Source organism: Gallus gallus, chromosome 10, assembly GCF_016699485.2.
Source record: "Gallus gallus isolate bGalGal1 chromosome 10, bGalGal1.mat.broiler.GRCg7b, whole genome shotgun sequence".
In the NCBI taxonomy this organism is placed as follows: domain Eukaryota; kingdom Metazoa; phylum Chordata; class Aves; order Galliformes; family Phasianidae; genus Gallus; species Gallus gallus.
In genome coordinates, this window is record NC_052541.1 from 7,016,858 (window position 1) to 7,038,583 (window position 21,726).

The following is a 21,726-nucleotide window of genomic DNA, read 5'->3' on the forward strand; positions in this document are numbered from 1 at the left end:
GTCTCGTTCTAGCACAAGATGTGAGGGTTATTTTGATAGCAAAAGTTGAAGCAATTCTCCACAAGATGTGTACTTAATCTGAGGAATTCCCTGCCAGATGTGATGTGGGTAGTAAGCACTTATGGAAGGTCAGTTGGAACGTGGAAGCGTTTATGTAGGAGAAATCCACTGAGGATTACTAAATGGACTGACAATGCCATTTACTCAGAAGATCCTTGATCTGCAAAAAGTTGATGACTGTGACAGTATATGGGGGAAGTGTTACATGTATACATAAACTTTTCCTGCTCAGGAAGCATCAGCTGTTGGCCACAGCAGCAGTGAATGAACTAGGTGAACCTTTGGTTTCATCCGCTGCAGTTGGTGTACTGTTTGATGTAGGATATGGCATTGTAGGATATGAAAGCATTTTCCTGCTCAGTTCCAGTAAAATCTAAGCCCTAAACCCAGAAAAAGTAGACAGGAGGATTCAAACTGCATGTGTAACTTGCTTATAACTTTATGGTTCACAACACTTTCTTCAATTTTATTTCTGAGGAACCAAGCAAAAAATCTTTATTACCTATATGCATTTTCCTTGCTGCCATTTCTTGTATACTGACACTATCGCAACAGGAGTAAACTGAGTAGTGGCGGGGGGAATAGACAGCTTAGCAAAAGATTATACATTTTTGGAGTTTTATTTTTAGGAGAGCTGTGCTGGAAGTGAGAGTTCATTTTCTGCTTCTGGCCTCGCTTTTTTTGCTGTGTGATCCTGCAGTGAAGTCACTTGTCTGGTGCCAACTTGCTATGTCTGAAATTCAGCATAATTTCTGGATCACAGCATTAGGTAGGACAAGGAGAAATGAAATGCATGAAGCTTATGCATGAAGATCAGAAAAAAATAATTAGGAACTTGAAACAATTTAGAAAATAGAGGCAACAGAATCTTTAGAATAATAGCAAAGGAAGACGTTATAGAGTGAAACTCACAGGGCTGTGCGTCTGGACCAGTTTAGTATATTCTAGCTCCGTTCCCTGCAAGGTGGACGGCAGAGCTAGCTGCAGAGCCAGGCTGGGAGGTGCAGGGGGCAGGCACTGTATTCATATGCACAGCCAGTCTTGTCTGCACAGGAAACTGGGTGAATTGTTAGTTTACTTCTGAATTTTTGGTATTAACTGCTCTCAGAAAGTACCCTTGTGAATATTTATGCTTGGCACCATTCTGATACTCTGAATAAGAAAAACGTCTGTTCTGGAGTTTGCAGAAAGGCAGTGGGAAATAAAGAGGTCAGTGGTGCATGGACAACGATTGAGAGTTGCAATGGAAAGGAAAGAAAGAGCAGAATTTGGATGAGTTTTAGCCTTTGGGCGGAAGTAAAAATTAGGAGGAGATGACACATCAACCTCAGGCAGCCCATTGGTTAAGTGAGAGAATCTGCCACTGTTTGACTATAGCTAAATCCCAGAGTAAGCGGGCTTTGTTCATTTCAGCAAGTAGGACTAAGCATCCAAAGGCCTCAGTCTAAGAATGGTGACCTGGCAGCTGATCCCAGGGCATTTTTGTATTTCCAAGATATCTATATTTAAAAGAAATGATGGGAGAATTGTAAGGAGTTCTTGGGACTTATGTTTTGCTTTCATCATCCTCTTCTCCCTTTCTTTTTTCCTCTTCTTCTCAAATATGACGATCCTCTTTTTCTTATATTTTCACTGTGCCTTTTGATGTTTCTATATAGCATTGTTTTGCTTTACTTTTGCAATTCTTGTCTGAACAAAAATCCTGTTTTTGCAGCACATAGAAATTGTTTGCTTTGAGAATCACTAGCTATGTTCATCTAAGCAGGAGTTTGATGCTTTCACTGGTATGGTATTTAAACACTTTTAAGCATCATTTTAAGTATATCCTGAATTTCTCCAAACATGTATCTTACAATGAAGGCATGCAGTTCTTTTGAAACTTCTGCAGTGAACGTGTTTTATAAAAGTATCTTCATGCAGTAATGTCTAGAAGTGAGGATCCTTATCAAAAATGGTCTGGAATTAGGTTTATTTTAAAAAGGATCCTTTATCACAAAATCACAGAATGGCCTGGGTTAGAAGGGACCTCAAGGATCATGAATCTCCAACCCCCCTGCCAGGCAGGGCCACCAACCTCCCCATTTACTAGACCAGGTTGCCCAGAGCCCCATCCAACCTGGCCTTGAACACCTCCAGGGACGGGGCATCCACAACCTCTCTGGGCAGCCCGTTCCAGCACCTCACCACTCTCCTGGTAAAGAACTTCCCCCTAACATCCAACCTAAATCTTCCTTCTTTCAACACAAAACCGTTCCCCCTTGTCCTGCTGTTATCTACCCTTTCAAAGAGTTATCCATGTATTGTGGATGAATTCTAAGTAGATTTTGTCTGATGAACCTTTGTTAGGGATTCTATTGTTGCTGTCATACAGTATTTATTATGATTTTCTGTATATAGATGAACTTGTGCCCTATGATCGTTGTTATCATGTGAGCTGTAGTTCACAAACTTCTTGAATACTTTTGTTCAGCACCCTAGTACTACTTTCTTCTCTTTTATTAAGAGTGATCTCACAATGGTGTACTATGAAGACTTGTTAGCATAAGTTTGGGCTCAATAAGCATTACTAAAATCTATCCCAAAACAATCAGGAAAATGAACAAATGTATGAACTACACCTCTTGTTTGAAAGCTTGCAATGGAAAAAGTTCCAGATCCAACAAGTGTCTCACAACAATTTGCCCTAAGTAGAAGCTATCAACAGAAGAGTCTGAAAGCCAGGACAGACAGAAAAAGGATTCTGCAGGGATGCTTATGTTACCATGATGCTTTTGGTCTGTGAGCAGAGAGTTCTGGACTCCCAGTCAGACAAAGCTGCTTTTTCCCCTCTTCACAAGTTTCTGATAATAAATATACTTTGAACAGAAGTACCATTTTCCACATGACACTGTTTTCCTACTTGGAATGGGGTTTTATTTTATAAATGTTTTCCATGTTGGAAGTGCAGACTGTCTACATTCATCAGCTGCTCTTGCTCCTTCTCTCCAGAATCCTTCAGTCTTCACAAACATACAAATACGAGAAGAGAAATGGGTCCCTTGAGTTTCTTTGGTCTTTGCTTGTGATATTTCACTAGGGAGAAATTTACTGAACCAAATTAACTGAACCATGAATGAGCTGCTTCAAATACTTCTCATGCTGTTGGATTTGCTGCTGGATGGCTAACGAAACTGCCTTGTGTTCTGTCACCAGGAGCTGGGCTACAGAATCCAACAGGGCAGTACAGTGGAAGTGTACTGAAGCCAGGTTTGTTTTGCCCAAGCAAATTTGATCTGCTTTTGTCAAGAAAATCCAACAAACGTGGAAAATATTAATTTTTATTATAAATGTTAGATTTGTGGGCTTGATAAGTTGGATCAATGAGATTTTTCCAAAAGAAGTGCCTATTTTACTTATTGAAATCTCATCTTCCAGAAGTGGAAATTTAAGGATTTTGTTTGTGGCATTTGCTGGGATGAAAACAGAAAAATCCTCTGTAAAGGAAAAATCCTCTGTTAAAGGTGAGGATGGGATCATTAAACAATGGACATATTAAATCTGACAGCCTGGAAAGCACAAACAAAGAATTAAGAGTTCAGTTGCCAGATGGTGAAAAATAAGTTCTTCATAGTTGATCACGCAGCAGCAAGGCTAACAAAGAGCCTGCAGATTGCCTTTTGAAATCAGTGGGAGCTGCGAGCCCTTAGTGCCTTTCATGGGTTGTGACTGGTTTGTGGGCTTTCACCTCAGGAGCTCCCTGAGCCTGCCTAGTGCTTTAGAAACTTTAGTCCCCTTACAGCTTTGCCTGCTGACATAGCTTCTGAGCTTTATTACTGTTAACAGGTTTTAGATCTCTGAGTCCTTTCATGTCCAAGAAGTGAGTATGAACTGCATGGTATATGTATATACAATATTACTGAATTACAACTGCTTTGCTGGAAATGAGATGAAAGTTAGCTGGCTAATTATTGGATCTCAGCGTGTGGAAGCTTTCCTGTAAGATTCACATAAGGAGTTATCTCATAGCGGGCTTGTCCCTTCTATGACAAATGTTGAATTTGATCATGCTGAGTTTGGCTCCTTACTAAGTAGGATGATTCACCAAGTTTGCATGTAGCCTGGGTATAGCTTAGATGAGAAAGGACAGTAAATCACTAAATTGAATTAACACAGAGTCCTGAGTAAGTGCATCTTGTGAGATGATACCACTAAAAGCACTGTATGCTGACCATCTAAACCTGGATGGTTTTATCCAAGGTACATCTAGGTAAAGAGCCTGGAGGTACCTTGCACCCAGGTAATTAGCAGTACTTCTTGGGATATAAACAGTGGAGTATGCTTGTGGATATAACATTAGCTGATTGGTGAAGTTACTAATTCAATTTCCTTGTTTGTCACAGACAAGGTTAGCCTCTGTAGCCTCTGTTTTTTGTTCTGCCACTTCAGTGTTATAAACCAGTCACCTTTGGGAATAACTCAGATAACATGAAGATAAATGTCATAATTCTTGTGTTTTCTAATGTGTATTAGAAAAAGTAAGGTAGTGCTGATAGCTGTTACCCAGTTTAACAGACAACAGCAGTAAAGAATAAATCTGCTGGTAAATGACATGGGCTTATAGAAGATAGCTTTCAAAAATACTTTGTTACAGACACTTTACCACAAGAGAAAGAAAGCTGCTGTTTGCTGTCCAGATTCTATAATCTGCAGTGCTTCTGAGTGAGTCACCTACCCACCAAAGGGTAACACATTAGCTAGCTGGAAAAAGTCAGGACAACATCTCTAATGAAATCCCTGGTAGGCTTGTATAGCTGTTTTGCAATGGTTTAGGAATACGGAAGGAAAAGAGATTCTTTCAATTTAAAATATAGCAGTTAGTGTAAAAATGAAATTGCTGTGTTTATGGTGTGTTGCTTTTAAGTGTAAATGCTTAGATTGAGACTGTCAAAAGGCTGGAGCTTCTCTCCTACGAAGAAAGGCTGAGGGAGCTGAAGACTAGCTGGATGGATTAGCTCCATTAGTGACTGGAGCTAATTAAAAAACAAACAACAACAACAACAAAAAAGCAAGAAGACGTCACTGAAGGTGGAGACACTGAGAATTAGAAATTATGACTCCTAGAGATACTAGTGGTGGTTGCTTTTCAGCTGGTGAGGATCCCTGCTGAGATTTGCTGGATAGGGATGGTATGCTGCTTTGGTGCCTGGATGTGCACCACCATACTTTGTAGGGAAATAACTCACTGCAATTTTACTGAGACATACACAGTACTGGTGAAGGTGCCACTGCTGCCAAGGCATGGTCCTGGGAATAGTACATCCATGGAGGTTACAGCAGAGAACTCAGAAGTCCTGTGGCCCCATTCCTGAGCAGTGCTGCTGTGAGTCTTGCACTCATCTCATTCAGGTTACTCAGCTAATGTGAAAATTCACTTTTCTTTCCCCTTGGTTAGCTTGCAGACTTAGCGAGCTGAAATTACACACGCTGAAGTCAGATAAGTACTAAGTCATCAGACAACGTAGGAAAGAAATGAGATCACAGAATCAATCAGGTGTTTACTCCCTGAAACTCTGCATTTGAAACTCCAAAGAGAAGCATGACAGAAATTTAAAACAGAAGTTAGCTAGAGACTTGTATAAAGCATTTATGTCTTTCAACAGCAATGATTAATTAAAAATTATATTTCCATTTGCTCAAGGTTATTCTGTTAAAAATATCAACATAGCCAGCTCAAATCTCCTTTACTTATCTATTAGCATAAGAAAAAAATATCTTTCAAAGCACTTGGAAAGCTGATTTTTATAACCTCTGTGTTCAGTTCACCAGCACAAAGTATGTAGGTTCAGAACTTAAAAATTCTCCATGTAATTACAAGCCAGTCATATTTGGCTTCATGGAAGTAGCTGAGAAAACCTAATGAGACAGGTGGAATCATGTTCCTCTTTAATGATTGAGAGGTGACATAGCAGAGCCAAAACTTCTTATGAGTTCAACGTGGGGGAAAGTAATGGTTTGATATCAATCCAGAAATCACATTCTTTTATATTTAGTTGCCCAGAAGAGACATCAGTGTCAGCTGAACAGCGTGATAGCCATTTTTGCTACTTGGTAAGTAGCCACCCTTGCTGAACACAGCTAATATGCAATAAGGACTAGAACAGCATCAGAATGATGCATCTTTCCAACCATTCTGTGTGAACTATACGTGTGCCAAAGGTGTAGTTGAAGTACTCAGGAGCACAGTGGCCAACATTGGTGGTAGGTGGACGGTTGGACTAGGTAGTCAAAGAAGTCTTTTCCAACCCTAATGATTTTATGATTCTGTTCTATCATTCTAAGGCATGTAATCAGAAATATCGCGCAATCAGTCATAGAATGGCTGTGTGAGTAAAATCCCAATGGCAACTCTGAAAGCCCATGCCCAGTTAGCTGTGTTCAGACATGCAAGAAAAAGGGAGGCTGAACCAGGGCCTGATCCTGTAATACTCTGGGTAGGAGCAGGGGTACTCCAGGGGGTATGGCAGCAACTGGATGCAGTTGCAGATCAGAATCTCATGATGTTCTCTGTAAATGCAAGCAGGCTGCAGGGTCTGAAAAGGGGGAAACATAAATGTGCAAACATGAAGATTATCCCTCTGTGCAGAGTGGAATTTCTGCCTAAGAATTCAATTTTGCATTGTCCTCATAACTACTATAGTTTCTCAAAAGCTGCTTTCCCATATTGTGCATAGGTGGTGTTTATAGCACTAAGTCATGCTCCTGATTCAACTTGGCATGTCTAGAATCTGTCATATTTTGTAGGGCAAAGAAAGAGGGACTGCTATTCATATGTAAAGAATTAAAGACTCAAAACGGGAGACATATCTTCTTATAAAACAGTAGTTCTTGCTTAAAAAGTTCTCCTTTCCAGAATGACTTTTTATTATATTTAAATTCATTTTGCAGAAAAATTACAATTTTTAGGATTTTTTATTTTTTTTCTGTGACAATAGATACAAAGCTATTTGGATGTGGAGTCTCCTTTATATACGAAGATCTGAACAAGATTTAGAGTACATAACTGCTCTGGAATGCCAGTACTTAAGGAGCATATTATGATAGTGGACACACATGCTCAACTGCATCCATCTATCTGTGCTGGCAAAGAGGTTACCACCTCCAGCTTTTTATCACCTCCCAGCAGACAGAGATTACCACCCTTAAGTTCTGTTGCCAATGGTTGACTGCCTATTTGTTGCAGGCAAAGTAAGAGAGACTGCCTCAAATCACCTGTTTCAACTGTTTATAATAACCTAATTTATTTTGCTTTAAGCAAACTAGGGGATGTTTACTTGAACTGATCAATTGTATGTGTTAGATAAAATGGTCGCTTTCAGGAAATGATGAGTAGCTGGGAGAGCGCTATAGGCAATTACCTTTGACTTGAGGGAGGATGCTTGTTCACAGCATGAGACACACACATACAATGTATCAATAACTTCCAGAAGACCACTTTACTGAATTTCTTAATTTCTTTGGATTTTGAAATGTACATCAGATAAATTGGTTTGTATGTAACACTCTCTCAATCCTACTGTGAATATTATAGTCTTTTCACTGTAGTATAGAGATGCGGAAATTGTACAGCTACAAATAGAGCCTATGCATTATATTGTCATATTCACAGCAAGCAACATATAAATTTCTGTAGCCAGAAATAATTTTGAATTTTCCCCTTTTGTTAAGCTACAGAAAGCTCTGTAATTATCCCCATGTGCTTTCTTGTCTCTGTAAACCTTCATTTAGTTCATCCCTAGTATCCAACTTGGTAGCACAATCAAAAGGTTACAGGGATAAACATAATCATTTGCTTCTGTCATACCTGAAACACCAAGTAGATTAATTTACCCACTTTGCTATTTGTCCTTATATCCAAGCTCAGCTTAGAATCCTCAGAGCTGAATTTTTATTAAAAAAAAAAGAAGTATAATAATCTCATAGTTTATGTGGACAAGTCACAGAAGGTAATGTTATAATGCACATAGAACACAACATCGTGCTTTCTTTATCCTGTTCAGAACACAATTTCCTTTTTCCTTTGGTGTATCTCTACAGAGCTATGCTAATATCCAGTAAACATTCGTGTTGGTTTCTTCATCATTTGAAAAAAAAAAAAAATACTGAGTTTAATATTTGCTTTACAAAGCACTGTAGCCTTTTACTTATTGAGCTGTTTTATATAGACTCAGCAAATCCACATCCTCAAATATCGAACTGAAATCTTCCCTCTCCCATTCTAAAGCAACTAGACATAGACCAATGCTGTGTGTTTTGTCCAAAAGGAAGCTGTGTGTGCTACTCCACGTAGGAAATCCACTGTCACTAACATGAGTTCTAGACTCCAGTCTCCCCTCAATGTCCCCATGTATGGAAAACACATAGAAATCTTAAAATCATCTCTGCTAGCTTTTTCATTATAGTTGGTTATGATAAGAGAAGTGATGTCAGGTTGGGGATTGCTTTTTAAGCTGGAATGATGTCAGTGTTTCAAAGTCAGCTGCACCTTGACATTGAAATAGACAAAATATGTTGATATCAGATCCCAGACAAACCAGAGAAGCTGCACTGCCAACATGGCATTTGTCCATTGCAGAGCCAGTTTCAGCCAAGTTTGTTCTCATTCCTGTCTGCCCATGGGCTTAAAATGGCATTTCTGTTCTGGTACAAAACAAAACAACAACAACAACAACAAAAAGAATACCACCAGCATAATTATGTCACCCAAATTTCTTACAGCCAGTGGTGTACCTGTGAATACTGCTGAATTAATCCCACAGCATTATAACAGTGGATTATAACCTACTGAGACCTACTCACTATCTAGTTTTCAGATTCTCTTTGGCGACCTCTGTTGAAAAACACATAGAAAAATCAATAGGAACACTCCAACAACCCAGATATTCTAATGGTGCGGAAGTTAGGCTGGGTTTATCAAAGGCTCATAAACTTAACAAAAATAGTATGGACTTTTGGACTTTTCAGCTGCCATATAATTGTTAACTATGGAAATCAGGAAAGACTGTATTCTGCCCTTTACTGGCAGGGAATAACAAAAAAGCATTGATCAAGATCAGTAAAACCCTCTTTAAAAAGCTGAAAAATGTTTTTAGCCATAATTTTTGTACTGTGTGGGTAGGCACTAGATCAATGTCTTCTTCATACAGAGTCTAGGAAAAAAATAATTCATCACAGAAATAGCTCTTACTAGACTGAAAATGTTGGACAATAGATTTGAAGGACACTAGGGAAATCTTGGTTAGTGAGTCACTTTGTATTAAATAAACAGGTGAGCTTAGCCATAGTCCATAGCGGAAATGAAATCTAGCTTTTGAAGGTTGCTGCCATGTTCCATTTTGCCGAGCACCAACTTAACAGTCCAATTTTAACTACACGTGTTGCTGTGAAAGTTCTCAGTGGTTGCTTTTACAAGGAAGAATTATGGGGTGCCATCTCTCTGCCATGTCTGTGGTTTCAGAAATTTAAAAATCTGAAGTGTGTGATAATCATAGAATCGCAAAGGTTGGAAAAGACCCACTGGATCATCCAGTCCAACCATTCACCCATCACCAATGTTTCTCATTAAACCATGTCCCTCAACACAACATCCAAACAGTCCTTGAACACCTCCAGGGTCGGTGACTCCACCATCTCCGTGGGCAGCCCATTCCAGTGCCTGACCACCCTTTCAGAGAAGTAGTATTTCCTAACGTCCAGCCTGAATAATGGAGTACTCTGATAGCGACAGCTGTAACAAACTTCAATGGAAGCTGAACATTGTGTGTACTCATAACCATTCTGATTTTGATGGAAAAGCATGTGAAGAAAACAAGGAAGGTAAGCATGACTTAAACATTAAGGAAATACAGTTATCTAAACAGACATCTAGATAGTAACTCTTATTGGTGATGATAATATTTGGTAATGAAAGCTGCTACTTCCCAGCAAGAAGTTCAGGTGGATAAGAAATAAAATGATTTGACTTGGCATGTTTAAGAAATGTAAATTTTACAAGAAAATATTAGTTAAGTAAAGTCATTGTACAGTAAGTTCTGATATTTTACTATTTTTAGAAGGATTCTGAATTTTCTAGGAATATTAAGTAGACATTTCTCAATAGGATTTGAGACATTTCATTTATTTTATTTTGTACTAAAGTGCTGAATGCATTTCAGCTCCAAAATGCTGACACGTTACCAAAGCAGCTATTTTTATTTACTCTGTAAAATCTTACAGTAAAAAAAGAAAGGAAGAAAAAGATCAGTTTTAACAGCAGGTGACAGAAGTGGCTTTTGATAGCTGAATTATATATAACAGCAACTTCTACAAAGCTAATTGAAGAAAATAGAGCCAAAAAAAAAGGCAATTGTGCACCCTTCCCACCACCTCCACACTCAAATTTTAGTCTGGTGCTATCATTGTTGGTCTATACATTTTGAGAGTGTTCCTAGTTCAGCCTGGCGATACAGACATGAGGATTTATAATCAAACTCAAACTGTATGTGGAGAACATGCTGGCTACTATCTATTAATCTGTTCTTTGCATTAAGTCTCCTGTTATAGACTTTGCATTGCTGTAATTGCATTTAATGATAAATTAGCTTTTCATGTTTGGTTATTTAGTGGTTTTCTTTCCTTCTTTCTTTCTTTTTGGGGGGGGGGCGGGGGGGGGTGGTTGGTTGGTTTGTTTGTTGTTGTTTTCCTCTCCAAAAAAGTGTGTACCTATTAATAGATACTCTACACACATCTGTATTTGAATATTGGTGGATCTTGCTTGCTTTTCAGTCTCCTGTAGCTACCATCTGGAGGTATATCACAACCTTTCCATGAGGCCTGGGTCAGTTGCTAGAAATGAAAGTAGTGAAGCTATTTCTCCTCTTTCTTTTACATTTCATTTTACAGCAGCAACATGGATTTTGTTCAGATTTATTGGAGACAGCCTAAACTAAATAACTGGCAGTGCAAGCAGGAAAAGTTGCTCTCTGCTCAGTCCATTTTGAATTAGGTCCATCAATTACTCCTCTACATTGAGTTTAATAACTCCCATAACCTTTTCTATGGATTCACACTGAGTGGTATTTTTTAAAAATCAGAAAATATTCTCTTCTACCTGAACCTGACCAACCTATCAGCAAAACCTTCCATTAACTGAAGTTTCCTTTATTTTGTTAGGACTTCTTTGCTAACCTTTCAGGTAATTAAATGTAATTATGCTGTTATGTAATTACAGTGTTTATAATATAAGTATTCTGAATTCTAACTTTATACTGCAGATATTCTGTCCTTTTCAGTAAGTGTTGCTTCCATGGTGTTGTTTCTAATCTGAACTGGTGCTCTGTGTTAGTAGTCATCCTTTGGGACACGTTTGCTGAAATATAGTAAGAATTATTACTTAAAATGAACATTCATTTTGTACTAAGTATACTGCCTTCACAATCATTCTTGTTTCTTTTATTCATGGCTCTGCAATTTTCTTAGTCCTGGACAAGAGCTTTTGGGGTGTAGGAGTGGGGGATTACTTTGGTTTTTGTTCACTAACCAATTATTACCACTCTGTCACATGTATAGGTTTCTTTACTGGGAGAGGTTCTGTTTCACCATAGCTCAACAGATTTTTTTTCCAGATAATTAAAGATTGGCTGATGTAAGAGCTTTGCAAGGAGTGACACAATCTCTTACACGATGGCTCATTTTGTAAAACCACCCTAGGAGGCGTTCACCTACTTTGGCCAGCTGCACTTTCCCTGTCTGCCACACTGAGCTGAGCCAGTTATTTTGTGTGTGTGTATGTATCCCAGTATTTCAGGCTCTGAACTTTTGAACATGCTGGAAGCTTCCCAGAAATCAGGCAAGAGATATCATAGGGGCTGCATTTTTCCTGGTCCTTCAGCATGTTTGCAGTTCTAAATAGAACCAAAATGAAAACAAAAGAAAGCACAACTGTCCAATATTCTTAAGCTTTTAATTTCATTTTGGTTGCTTTATATCCATTAGATTCTTTTGTCATCTGTAGGATGGTCATCAGGAGAATTGATACACCAGTTTGCTTCACACTTGCTAAAGAATTCCTGTGTCCCCCATACAGGTCTCCCAGCTCAGCATTTCCTGATGCACTTCAGATACTGAAATTAATTATCTGAAATATGTTCCTGAAATATTTGTGGAAGAAGATAAACTGTTTACATATTTTCCTCCGAATTCTTGATATAATTAAAATATCCTTTTATATTGCATGAAAAGTGGAGAATAAAACGGCAGTAAACATGCAATTAGGAAAAAAAGTTCTAGCCTGCATCCATCTACCTCTTTTGTCCCTGACACAAAGGGGAAAGAAGTTAGTGTTGTGTATGGTAACTGTTGAGTCACAGCCCGACCCACTGATTGAGCACCTGTGGAAAGGACCCATTCAGCCCTGAGAGCACAGGTGAAGGCAATTGAGCTGTGTGACCAGAAGGGGTGGAGCCTGGCTGCACCTCTCTTAGACCTCATTTAAGGGCTGACTGCCTTTAAGGAACGATTTCTGGTTGGAGAACACATCCCTCCCTTGTGTAGTCTTTCCTGTGAGCCTAGATCTTCAGAGACTGGTGAGCACCTTTACTTTTCCTTTGAAATGCCATCCTATCTGTGTTGGTCCCTTTGCTTTTACATGCTCCTCTATTGCTTTTCCACTGTGTTAATCTTTCCAATTGTAATAGTCTTATATTAGGCCAGAAGTTCTCAGCTGAAGTCTGTCAAGCTGTTTGAGTTTCTGTCATCCTGAAGTCCAGGCTGAAACTGTTTAGTTCATTGTTTGTTCCTAAAATGTTAAAGGGATATTGCTTTCTGCTGTAAATTCTCAGGCCAGTCTGTGTTGGGGCTGGAATGAATGCAAAATGGGAAAATTTTGTATATATATATATATATATATATATATATACACACACACAGGTTTCTCATTCTTCTTCTTTAATGACTTAAAAGAAAACATGATAGTTAGTTCATAACCTTGTTACAATGAGTTCTGTTTGGACTATGTATTCCTCTGGACAGGAAGCGTGCTGAGTAGTGTGTCTGTAGCAGCACAACAGCATCCCAAAGGGCAGAGGCTCTCTAGGGCTAGATGTGGGGGAGAGATACACCATGAGGTGCAGCCACTCTCCAAAATAGCTTCTGTAATTCTGTTCCCTGATTCCTCCAATGTAGAATGACAGTATAACGCACAGAGAAGTTTACTGTAGCATTACATTCTAGATTAGAGTTGTTTTACACTATTGTTAGGCACTGAAGTATCCTAAATTGCCCAGGCAACAGACTGTAGTTGAGTGAGTTTTCCTAATCTTGTCCTTGGCTCTGCAAGGTGTGAACACGTCAGCAAAGTGAGGGTTTGGCCAGCATGCAGGGAACATGCCAGGACAACCCACCATATGTGGAATGTGTGACGTAGGTATTCTCATCATAGTACGTGCATCCATTTCACCAGCAGTCCCGGACCCTCTTATCTCTCCTGCCTAAGCTTAGCAGTGTTGTGCTTTGCTCTGTGCCGTTTTGAAACACAGCTCCACCCAGCGGTATAAATTAAATGCCCATCAAGTGTTGAAATACGAATAAGTTCTTTTATGAGTGTGAATACTGCTGTGTTGGTTTTGGCCCAGACATGAATCAGGCATGTTTACTGGGCTTTATGCATCCAGGCAAAATGCTGTAGTGTTTATGCATGTGATACTGTTGTGCATATGATACTGGGAGAGGGTATCTAAGGGAGATGCTGATGACTCATAGGATAAAAGGAGTATTCTGAGAGGACACAGTAGTTCATCTGTTTGCCAACGTGAATGCAAAGCTGACTTTCAGCAGGACTGAAAGGAAGGCAGAGTATTTTGTGGGGAAAGAAATACAGAGCTTTGAAGTCTGGAGACACAGGAAAACTTTGAGTTACTTATAGCGCCTCTGATAAAATTTTGCTCAGCAGAATAAAGGGTATATTAGGAGAACACTCAATTGTCGTTTTCTGTTCCTGATTTACTCTAGCTGTAAATCCTACAGATTGTTTGACATGAGTCACAGGAGCTGTTTGCTGAGGGCAGTCACCTCTGGCTGTTTTGGAGAAAGTAAGGACAGGAGCCATGGAAATCAGAACTGCAGTCTTAGCCAATGAGAGCTGCAACAACAGAATAAACATCTCTTCAGAAACAAATCTTAGTCATGCTGCCTAAAAGTTGTCTGGGTGGTTAGGCCTTCCCTTGAAAGCTATCTTGCAACAGATTAATTAGTGCAGACAAACTTCTAGGTATCTTTCTTCAGTTTCTTTATCAGTTTCTTTATAACAGCTTCTGACGTTCCAGGCAGCCTAAGATTATGACAGAACGAAATACTTCTCTGTATTTAATTATCATGTTTTTAATTAGAATTTGTCAGGAGATTGGTTGAGTAGAGTCTGCAAAACTGTCAGGAAAAGAATCTTCTAAAAATAAGATGTTGCTAGCGAGATACCCAGTGAGCATAAGGTGACGGAGTTCCGATCTATAAATAGGTTTAGGAAGAATTGAACTCCTTTTAAAGTTGGGTTTTTGGGGGGATATGGCCATGTTTCAAAGCTATTTTAAATGAGCCTACATCCTGACTGCGAAGATTAGATTTCTTCCTACAGTTCCAGGTACCCTCCAGAGCTCCTGCAATGAAAGGGAATTACACTGGAAAGCATGTGTGGTGGCAGGTAGGCATAGGGCTGTCTGCCAGCAGGAATTTGGTTTCAGTGACCTTACATTCATGTACAGCTGTTGTCTTCACGTTTCTTCTTATCAGTGTCAAGCACAAGCCTTCCAAGAAGGAAAAATGCATGAACTGCCTAGGAGTGAGTCACAGAGCTGCAGCAGCTGGGTGCATGGCTCAGGGTGAGAAGGTTTGCAGGCAAGCTGCTATCAGGGCGTGCCTGGCAGGGAGATCTCAGGAGCAAGGAGTAGCCAGCAAAGAGAGATATGAATTGGAGTCAATGAAAAACCACTCTGTTTTGAGTGTTGTGTTTCTAAGGTAATAGGGAAACTTTCTTAAGCAGAAATTTACCTTTAAAGTAGTAGAAATCGTTCTGTATAAACATTTTCTAGACACACCATCAAGAGGGGGAAAACTTGTATTTTCGATATTGTTACCAGAACAAAATATTTTTCTGACAGCAAGATTCTCTCACCAGTTTCATTCAGTCTCACAGTGCTAAAATAAAAATTATAACAAGTTTTTTTTAGGTGTGTCAGCCAACAGACTATATAATTTGTTTACACACTGTAAATATTTTTAAAATGAACAGTATTATATAGATTTGAAGTAACAGTTCAAAAAAAACCATCCAAGTTTTTCTTGTTCAGCCTGTCAACTATTCACTTAAATTATAAGACCTTACAAGGTTGCTTTTGAATAGTAAGAATCTGCAAATACAATGATTAGTGCATTTTCATTTCATTGTTTCAGTTTCTGCTGCAAGGCCCGTTATTGATTCATTCTGAAAATGACAAATTTCATTGGTGGCTACTGATATGCTCAGTTCAGGGCAGTTTCTGTTCAATAAGTGGTACCATAGAAGAGTAATAGCCTTTATTCATCTCCCTAAAGGTAGTATTACCAAGGGTGAAGACCTGTATTTTGATGATACCTGTATGTTAGTTGTAGAAGAAATGCATTGCTGCCTGTAGATTAACAAAGAAATTGGCAAAGTAGTGTCTTCAGGCATGGGGCCATGAAGTTAGAGGTTTGGACTTTTGGCAGTGAGTACTGTCTGATAGTATCTAAATCTTGGTTCAATTGTATTTTTTTTTTGGTATCTCATTTAAAACACATAATAAAACTGATCATTCTAAGGTTGTGACTGTTGATATTACAGGTGCTTTGGAGTTGTGATGTTCTATAAAATTTTAGGATGGCAGAGTTGAAAGGTCCTAGTTGAGTGCTGCAGCCACAGTGCCTGGTGTGTTACGCTGCACTGATCAATGGGTATCCTACAGTCCATATTCTCAGCTGTATTATTTGACATTGGCTGCATGAAAATGAATATGAAAATGCAGTGTCAAGTGAAGTTTGTGGTGGAGCTGCAGCCTCCTACTGAAAGACACAAACAGGAACATGGCACGGGCAACCCCCGATCTGGGCTGCTGAGCTACCTTGAGACCGGCTGTTACCAGCCCAGCTAAGGGCACACATGTGTCCAGTTGTGCCAGGCTTCAGCCCTTTTGCAAATTTGGCAGTGTTTAGTCTGTTTCTCACTCTCTGCTTTTCAGTTTTGCAAGGAGCAGTAATTAGGAAAGCAATTGGTCTGTGCCTTTTCAGACTTCATTGTTTTCTCCATCTTGCTCTAGAGAATGATGGCATGGTTTGGAGTTAAATCCTTTAGGTGCCAGGTTCCTATATATTAGGTTGTGTAAAAAATATTTTTAGTCTTATTTTTCATAATATGTTGCTTTTTGCCTCCTGTTAGAATTTCACTCTTTGTAGAAAATTTATCACTAGATATCAATCATACTGTGGATTATCTTGTAGACTCAAAATAGATTTTAACACATTTTTTTCTCCTCTCTTTCAAATAAATCCTCCTAATACTCTGTCTTTAAAGTAGGAGTGCTTCTTACTAATGAGCACTATTGTCAGGCTTCTTTGTTATAGTACTTTGTTAGAGATGTGCCTCATGTACAAAAGTGATGGCTTACTGGGCTTTCATCAGTTCTTAACGTGTTTCACAATTAGAATCAGCATTATCTTTGGAGCTCTGTGATTCAGCTCAGATCTCTGTAATTCTTGGTGGGAGTGGGACTGTGCACAAGAGGAAAGAACTCAGTTTTTATACGATCTTGTCTTCAAATCACTATATAAATCACTAATGTAAAAGAATAGTGTTGTAGTTGAGATAGAGGTATGAATTATTTGTCTGTAACCTGCTAGGAAGTATAAATTATAGCATCAATATCATTAGTAAGGCCAGATATAATATTTTTCTTGTTAAGTTTCTGTTTAGACATTTATAATTATTTTGCTTTGGAACAATTTCATCAATCATATCCCTGCTTCTGTAGACCATTTGATACATAAATCAGCTATGATTTTATCAAAAGTCTATTCTATGTTTTTAAAGAGGAGCTATTTCTCTGATTCTTTCAAAGATGTTAGCAAATTCTGCACCATATTGAGCGCCTTTTTGCTGCAGGTGAAGAATTCAACAGCTTGTGGGAGTGCTAATTTGAGCTAATAATAACTTCAGTGACCTGCCTTGGCTTTAAAATGCCTAACAGAATTTACTCTGTCCTTGAAGGGTAGAGACTTTGTTTCAGTGCACATGTCTGATTAGGGACACTTATGCCTTCATGGTTCTGTGTTTAGTGTTCGCATACAATTAGCTAAGTGGGTGGTGCTGAGGAAGCAAAAGGAAGAAAAGACAAAGACATCTCACAGAACTACTACAGCAGTTTCATTATTAGAGAGATTTGTACTTTTAGCTAAATAGCCTTGTTAAAACAAGAAATAATAATAGGAAAGCAATTAGAATAGGATTTGAATTATTCTTAGTTAAACATTTTCTCTCTGATTTTGGGACTTTTTTCATGGTTAATTTGCTGAAATATGTACAGAATCTGAAGGAAATCAAAGTTTAATTTGAGCGAGTTCCTGAAAAGCTCTGAGGTGTGAGATTTTTATTTTATCTGGCTAATAGGTTGTGGATGGTGCAGAAAATAAGTGCATTTTCAAGGAGATTGCCTTAGGCATTTCCCCTGCAAATATTAACACTAGATATAAAAGAATGTAAATTTATTTTCTGGGTTGTTTTTAGGCTTATTTTCTGATTTTTCTTTTGGTGAAGTAAATCTTACAAGAGGGACTCCTTGATTGGAGTCTTTAGTTTCTCATTAGCTGTTTGGTTTCAGTGCTACCGGAGCAACTCTAAGCAGATCTGTCCCCATCCTAGTGCCTCCTGCTCATTCTTGACCTCCCGCGGGTCCCACCTTTGTCCCATTTCAGCTTTTTGCTTAGTTCCACAGTGAGCAAAATGAGGAAACCAATTCAGTTAAATAAGAGGATGACCAGGAAAAAAATAGTACTATTTTTCAACCAGGATCAGTTTCCAAGCTGTTTTGCTACAAGCAGTTATACTAGCACAGTGGAGAGGCTTGTGAATTAATCGCCACCGGTGGCATGAAGCAAGGGTTGTTTAAGTTCTTAATGTCACTAAATGTATAATTAACTACAACCTTTCCCTTTTACTTTAAAAGTTTTTGAAGACTCATCTGTCATCTCTGAATATAGTTTAAATTAAAAAAAAAAAAACAACAAAAAAAAAACACAATCAAGTATCTGAGGCCTTGGGTTTCTTTGGAATGCCAGCCCTTCTCCTCCATTAAAATAAGCATTTGGCCAGGTTGTTGTATTTGTTAGCTTCTTAACTTGGCATAACTCATGCTCTTGGATGCATTTTGGCTTTTATTGTTAAAGAGCATTCCAAAAATCAGAGAAAGAATGTTCATGTTTGACTGCCTCAGCTGGTCAATTTAACTTGCTCAGGAGCACAGCTCTGGACTGAGTGAGCACCTACCTGCATAGTGTGAGAAAAGATACTGGTTTACTGCATTTTCCATTTACCTGCACCATCCATGAGCATAAAACATACAATCAACTTTTAAAAATGTGATTTTATTTTTTTTTTTTCCCTAGAATCACAGTAATGGTTTGGGTTGGAAGGGACCTCTAAGGTCACCTAATTCCAACTCCCCTGCTATAGGCAGGGTCACCTCCCACTAGATCAGGTTGCTCACAGCCTGGCCTTGAGTGCTTCCAGGGAGGGGGCATCCATAACCTCACTGGGCAACACTGATCCATTTTCTCATTGGAAGAGGCTACTGAGTGTGACCATGGTAATCTTTTTCTTTGCTTGGATCAAAAGTATCAATTTTACTTAGAAAGAATTGTATTTCACATTTGACCTATTGCAAAAGCAGCAAACTTTATCACCCACTCTTGGCACGTGCAGATAGATGTCCCCTTCTGTCTCTTTCATGAGTTATTGCTTATGCTGCCAGGAAATCTTAATCATGCTTCTTGGAAGTGGCTGCTGGTCTGTCCACCTGCTGCCAAGCTATCCTATTGTATGAGTCTCACTTAGCTTCAGTGAACAGTCTTCTAACTCCTGCTAACATATAGGAAAAGGGTCACTGTGCTAAGGCCACCCTAGGGGACCATATGGTCTTATGAACTACATCATCAGGGTTGTACCACTGCCAATGCAACCCTGTTACTAACCCCAAAGCTCCACACGGATTAGGCATAACTATGTTTTCAAAATGAAGTGTGTTGTATAACCTGGGCTGTACAACAAAATGAGAAAATAAAACTATTTTCTTTAATAATGAATGAACTTACCCAACTTGAGTTTGAACCTGTAGTTGCAAGACATGCTAGCCAAAGAGTTTAGAGAAAGATCACTGTGCCATTCTGTCCCATGTATGGAATAGTTTGCTTTCAGTCTGTACTGGAAAATTGTAACTCTCAAATGAGAAGACTGGATCACTTGTGTCCTGTGAGTTTGTTGGCTTTAGTCTCCGGTCTTCTGTCGGTTAGCATTAGATCACAAAGAACCCAAAGCACAAAAGCACACAGAATGAGTGGAAAGTTAGGGCACAGGTCATTATTGCAGTGAATACACTTCAAGGAAAATTATTTAATCTTTAGTGTTTACTTGTGAACTCTTAAGAACTGCAAGCTGGTGGAAGTGATGTTTACCTTCAGTGTTAAAGGTTATCATCTCATCATCTTAACAGACTTTTGATTTTTTTTCTGCAATTTAAGCAGCTTTTAAATATTCTGTAAGTCTCTTATATTGCTAGTATTTTTTCAGCTTCATGTAGAAACAATTATATTGGTGGTAGTTCAGAATACCCCATGAAGAGCGCATTTTACTGAAGAGTTCTATATATGCTTTGGAGAATTTGATGTTCCTAACAAATCTCTTATGTCTCTAGCTATAATACAATTAGGGAATAAAAAAAATTAACAACAATTTAAGTTCCTGCATAATCCATTTCCATGGTCTATTTTATAATCCTAAAGGTGTTACCCTCACTTTTAGGCACAAAAATCCAGCCAAACAGCCAGCTGTGACTCCCTCAAGTCAAAAATGCTGGCTTAACAATATGTATTTCTGTCAGCTACTGAGTTCCTCTGGTCTGCACAGTGAGATGGCATATTCAGATATGTTCTTACATAATGTAATGCAATGGAAAGCACAACAAGAACAGCAGAGCAGCAAGATCCCAGGCTGCAGCAAGTGAGGATTTGCTCAAACACAACATCAGTGGGCACAGAAATAAAGGAAAGAATCTGCTTATCTTCAGAAGGCCCTAGGCATGCAGGGATCTCCAGAGAGGTGCTCCTGCCATCACTGCCAACCCTTAAATAAGGTCTGGGAAGGGGCAGATCCTGGCTCCACCCCTTCTAGCCATTCAGGTGCATTGCATTGCATGCACCTGAGCTCCCCTGGGTTGGCCCAGCCTTCCCACCGGGTGCTCAATCACTGGTTCAAGCCATGTCTTAGCATTGTCTTAGCACAACTAATGATAGAATTTTAAGTTTCTAGGAGAACCAAAGTGAATGAGAGCTTGTGTTATAATAGTTTTTCCATACCTTTAGAAAAAATCAACTTCAGGAATGTTTCTTTGAGGTGCTTATTTCTAGTCTTTTTATGGGATGCTGTATTTACATAATGAACACTTGCCAAAAAAATGCAACATTTTTTTTTCCAGCTATGTAAATATACAAGAAAACCGTGGCATTTCAGAAGTACTCTGTGGTTTTTTAATAGCCCCTATGTGTGTTTTTAAATATATTTGGCTTGCTTGGTAATGCAGTCCATCTTATTCTACATAATTATAAATTAAGAACCTGTAATATATACATAAACATAATTTAACTTGAAGAAAAAGTTTTGCATATGCCTAGCTATAGTGTCATAGCTGCAATCTAAATGGTATTAATTGCCTTTTGTAATGTAATTTATTTTACCATGCAGATGAATAGACCACTACAGAAAAAACTGAAGTAGAAATCTTTATTTGCTGAGTGCAAATAACTGAGAGGGACTTACAGACTGATTACTCTTTTAGGGGATGCTTTTCTTATAGGCAATTGCTTGTGCTAAACTTACATGCCAGACTCAGTGTCTCCATAATGTCATACTGTTTATTGCTGTAGTTTCTGCTATGGCATGAACAAGCAAGCTTCAGGATATTTAGGTACAACAGGTACCATGCTTACTGAAATCTGTCTTCACTTGAAAGTGTTAAAAGGCCTCTCGCAGAAGGTTAAAATCTACACTGCCCTTCCTTAGTGAAGTTTAATGCTTTACTACCTTTCTATTGTGGCACACAGATCTGCCTCACTGGGACTGGTGCTAGGTGGAGCTGCTTTGGTCATAGAACTATCTGAGCTGTACAGCCAGATCACCTACAGCAGCAATGGGACAGAGCTCTGCAAGATCATCTGTACCAGCTCCTGCATAAAATTAGTGTAGCTGCTGGCCTGGGGAAGGACAACAGATTACATTAATGTAAACATATAGTTTATATAGCTGGAATTAGTTGTACTGATTTAAGACTTAAAGGAGATGAAAGTCTCGGTTCAACATAATGGAATTACCAAGGCCTTTAA

The 21,726-nt window shown here is 38.8% G+C and overlaps 1 protein-coding gene and 1 long non-coding RNA gene across 7 annotated transcripts in view; one reads left to right on the top strand and one right to left on the bottom strand.

Moving 5' to 3' along the window:
- LIPC (lipase C, hepatic type) overlaps positions 1-21,726 on the bottom strand; it is a 42,378-nt gene that overhangs the window by 18,845 nt on the left and 1,807 nt on the right. The window lies entirely within an intron of this gene.
- LOC124417123 overlaps positions 1-21,726 on the top strand; it is a 126,486-nt gene that overhangs the window by 17,363 nt on the left and 87,397 nt on the right. The window contains exon 1 of one of the 4 annotated variants that reach the window (XR_006931115.1): positions 12,591-12,659. The exons of the other annotated variants lie outside the window; for them this stretch is intronic. This is a non-coding gene — a long non-coding RNA (uncharacterized LOC124417123). Of the gene's footprint in view, positions 1-12,590; positions 12,660-21,726 lie in introns of those variants that run through there. 4 annotated transcript variants of the gene reach the window in all.